The 5,000-nt window shown below is 49.1% G+C and overlaps 1 protein-coding gene across 1 annotated transcript in view; it reads right to left on the minus strand.

The window, feature by feature from the left end:
* LOC123995639 (rho guanine nucleotide exchange factor 39-like) overlaps window positions 1-5,000 on the minus strand; it is a 91,795-nt gene that overhangs the window by 31,235 nt on the left and 55,560 nt on the right. The window lies entirely within an intron of this gene.

Here is a 5,000-nt window from a genome sequence, read left to right on the forward strand (position 1 = left end):
AGAGAGACACAGATAGAGAGACACAGATAGAGAGACACAGATAGAGAGACACAGAGAGAGAGACACAGAGAGAGAGACACAGGAGAGAGAGACACAGAGAGAGAGACACAGAGAGAGAGACACAGAGAGAGAGACACAGAGAGAGAGACACAGAGAGAGAGAGACAGAGAGAGAGAGACAGAGAGACACAGAGACAGATAGAGAGACAGACAGAGAGACAGATAGAGACAGAGAGAGAGACAGATAGAGACAGATAGAGAGACAGAGAGAGACAGAGAGAGACACAGAGAGACCCCCATGGATATCAAAACAACACTGAAGGCTAAGGAACAGCACATCAGAAATCAGCTCGACGTAATTGAAGACTCCCTAGAATCCAACCACTTCTGGGAAAAATGGTAAACTCTAAACAAACAGCAAAAAGAGTTATCCAAAACAGAGATGTCTGGGTAAACCACTTCTCCAATCTGATTGGCTCTGTAACAAAGAACAGCAAAAACATATACAGATCTTACAATTAACTATTAAAGACAAGAACCCACTGGATTCCAGAACCCACTGGATTCCAGAACCCACTGGATTCCAGAACCCACTGAATTCCAGAACCCACTGAATTCCAGAACCCACTGAATTCCAGAACCCACTGGATTCTCCAATTACATTGAATGAACTACAGGACACAACACCAACCCTCCAACCCCAAAAGGCCTGTAGTGTTGATGGTATCCTCAATGAAATGATAAAACATACAGACAACACATTTCAATTGGCGATACTAAAACTCTTTAACAACATCCTCAGCTCTGGCATTATATGGAACCAAGGACTGATCACCCCAATCCACAAAAGCGGAGACAAATTTGACCCCAATAACTACCGTGGGATATGCGTCAACAGCAACCTTGGGAGAATCCTCTGCATTATCATTAACAGCAGACTCGTACATTTCCTCAATGAAAACAATGTACTGAGCAAATGTCAAATTGGCTTTGTACCCAATTACCGTACGACAGACCACGTATTCACCCTGCACACCCTAACTAACGAACTAACAAAACAAAGGCAAAGTTCTCTCTTTGTCCAGTTAAAAAATATATATTTTGTCTCAATACAAACGGATGGGGGGAAAAACATTCGACATTATAACATCCATGTACGCAAACAAGTGTGTGGTTAAAATGGGCAATTCCAAAATAAAGGCCCAGTCACCATGATGATCTGGTGCTTCTGTCACCAACCAAGGAGGGCCTACAGCAGCACCTAGATCTTATGCACAGATTCCGTCAGACCTGGGCCCCGACAGACCTGGGCCCCGACAGACCTGGGCCCCGACAGACCTGGGCCCCGACAGACCTGGGCCCCGACAGACCTGGGCCCCGACAGACCTGGGCCCCGACAGACCTGGGCCCCGACAGACCTGGGCCCCGACAGTAAATCTCAGTAAGACCAAAATAATGGTGTTCCAAAAAAGGTCCAGTCACCAGGACCACAAATACAAATTCCATCTAGACACTGTTGCCCTAGAGCACACAAAAAACTATACATACCTTGGCCTAAACATCAGCGCCACAGGTAACTTCCACAAAGCTGTGAACCATGTGAGAGACAAGGCAAGAAGGACCTTCCAGGCCATCAAAAGGAACATAAAGTTCAACATACCAATTAGGATCTGGCTAAAAATAGTTGAATCAGTCACAGAGCCCATTGCTCTTTATGGTTGTGAGGTCTGGGGTCCGCTCACCAGGACTTCACAAAATGGGACAAACACCAAATTGAGACTCTGCTAAAATATCCTCTACAACGTAAAACACCAAATAATGCATGCAGAGCAGAATTAGGCCGATACCCACTAATTATCAAAATCCAGAAAAGAGCTGTTAAAATCTATAACCAGCTAAAAGGAAGCGATTCCCAAACCTTCCATAACAAAGCCATCACCTACAGAGAGATGAACCTGGAGAAGAGTCCCCTAAGCAAGCTGGTCCTGGGGCTCTGTTCAAAACACAAACACACCCTACAGAGCCCCAGGACAGCAGCAATTAGGATCTGGCCAAAAATCAGTTGAAAACAAAATGATTAGTTATTCTGTCAGGTGAGGAGGTGGGACTGGTTGACCACGGGGAGACAACATGTTATTCTGTCAGGTGAGGAGGTGGGACTGGTTGACCACGGGGAGACAACATGTTATTCTGTCAGGTGAGGAGGTGGGACTGGTTGAACACAGGGAGACATGTTATTCTGTCAGGTGAGGAGGTGGGACTGGTTGACCACGGGGAGACGACATGTTATTCTGTCAGGTGAGGAGGTGGGACTGGTTGAACACGGGGAGACGACATGTTATTCTGTCAGGTGAGGAGGTGGGACTGGTTGAACACGGGGAGACAACATGTTATTCTGTCAGGTGAGGAGGTGGGACTGGTTGACCACCAAGACAACATGTTATTCTGTCAGGTGAGGAGGTGGGACTGGTTGACCACCGGGAGACAACATGTTATTCTGTCAGGTGAGGAGGTGGGACTGGTTGAAATCAACATGTTATTCTGTCAGGTGAGGAGGTGGGACTGGTTGACCACGGGAGACAACATGTTATTCTGTCAGGTGAGGAGGTGGGACTGGTTGAACACAGGGAGACATGTTATTCTGTCAGGTGAGAGGTGGGACTGGTTGACCACATGTTATTCTGTCAGGTGAGGAGGTGGGACTGGTTGAACACGGGAGACGACATGTTATTCTGTCAGGTGAGGAGGTGGGACTGGTTGAACACGGGGAGACAACATGTTATTCTGTCAGGTGAGGAGGTGGGACTGGTTGACCACGGGGAGACAACATGTTATTCTGTCAGGTGAGGAGGTGGGACTAGTTGACCACCGGGAGACAACATGTTATTCTGTCAGGTGAGGAGGTGGGACTGGTTGACCACAGGGAGACAACATGTTATTCTGTCAGGTGAGGAGGTGGGACTGGTTGACCACGGGGAGACATGTTATTCTGTCAGGTGAGGAGGTGGGACTGGTTGAACACAGGGAGACATGTTATTCTGTCAGGTGAGGAGGTGGGACTGGTTGAACACAGGGAGACATGTTATTCTGTCAGGTGAGGAGGTGGGACTGGTTGAACACAGGGAGACAACATGTTATTCTGTCAGGTGAGGAGGTGGGACTGGTTGACCACGGGAGACAACATGTTATTCTGTCAGGTGAGGAGGTGGGACTGGTTGAACACAGGGAGACAACATGTTATTCTGTCAGGTGAGGAGGTGGGACTGGTTGACCACCGGGAGACAACATGTTATTCTGTCAGGTGAGGAGGTGGGACTGGTTGACCACCGGGAGACAACATGTTATTCTGTCAGGTGAGGAGGTGGGACTGGTTGAACACAGGGAGACAACATGTTATTCTGTCAGGTGAGGAGGTGGGACTGGTTGAACACAGTGAGACATGTTATTCTGTCAGGTGAGGAGGTGGGACTGGTTGAACACAGGGAGACAACATGTTATTCTGTCAGGTGAGGAGGTGGGACTGGTTGAACACAGGGAGACATGTTATTCTGTCAGGTGAGGAGGTGGGACTGGTTGACCACAGGGAGACATGTTATTCTGTCAGGTGAGGAGGTGGGACTGGTTGAACACGGGGAGACAACATGTTATTCTGTCAGGTGAGGAGGTGGGACTGGTTGAACACAGGGAGACAACATGGTCAGGTGAGGAGGTGGGACATGTTATTCTGTCAGGTGAGGAGGTGGGACTGGTTGACCACGGGAGACACATGTTATTCTGTCAGGTGAGGAGGTGGGACTGGTTGACCACGGGAGACAACATGTTATTCTGTCAGGTGAGGAGGTGGGACTGGTTGAACACAGGGAGACAACATGTTATTCTGTCAGGTGAGGAGGTGGGACTGGTTGAACACGGTGAGACATGTTATTCTGTCAGGTGAGGAGGTGGGACTGGTTGAACACAGGGAGACAACATGTTATTCTGTCAGGTGAGGAGGTGGGACTGGTTGACCATGGAGAGACAACATGTTATTCTGTCAGGTGAGACAACACAGGGAGACATGTTATTCTGTCAGGTGAGGAGGTGGGACTGGTTGACCACAGGGAGACATGTTATTCTGTCAGGTGAGGAGGTGGGACTGGTTGAACACGGGGAGACAACATGTTATTCTGTCAGGTGAGGAGGTGGGACTGGTTGAACACAGGGAGACATGTTTTTCTGTCAGGTGAGGAGGTGGGACTGGTTGAATTGGATGGTGTCTCATGTCTATTCAAATGGCTCTCTTCACTTGAAAACAGGAGGACAAAAGTTCAACTCAGACCACCACACCTCATGATTACACAGAGAAAAGGAAAGAGGGAGGCAGGCAGGCAGGGGTTGATATGCTGTGTTGTTAGATTGAAGTAGCTGGGGCACACCAGGGTCAGGGGTCAACTCAATGTAAATCCTAGTCCATTCAGAGAGTAAACCATTTTCAAATTCCAATTCATAAATTGTTCTTATTGAAGAGATTTAAAATGTGAATTTCAGTGTACTTCCAGTTCCAATTTCAAATGGAATTGACCCCGACACACACACAAACACATTACAAACAGGGCTATCCTCCCTACACACACACACTACAAACAGGGCTATCACACACACACACACACACACACACACACAAACAGGGCTATCCTCCCTACACACACACACACACACACACACACACACACCTCCAGCCATCCGGGCCCCTGGTCTGTGCAGACCCCATCAACAGGCCTCTGAGCCTCCAGCCGGGCCCCTGGTCTGTACAGTACAGAGTACAGACCCATCAACAGCCCTCTGAGCCCCCAGCCGGGCCCCTGGTCTGTACAGACCCATCAACAGCCCTCTGAGCCCCCAGCCGGGCCCTGGGCTGTGCAGAACCGAGTACAGACCCATCAACAGGCCTCTGAGCCCCCAGCCGGGCCCCTGGTCTGTAAAGACCCATCAACAGGCCTCTGAGCCCCCAGCCGGGGCCCT

The sequence above is a fragment of the Oncorhynchus gorbuscha genome, linkage group LG14 (assembly GCF_021184085.1).
Source record: "Oncorhynchus gorbuscha isolate QuinsamMale2020 ecotype Even-year linkage group LG14, OgorEven_v1.0, whole genome shotgun sequence".
Lineage (NCBI taxonomy): Eukaryota > Metazoa > Chordata > Actinopteri > Salmoniformes > Salmonidae > Oncorhynchus > Oncorhynchus gorbuscha.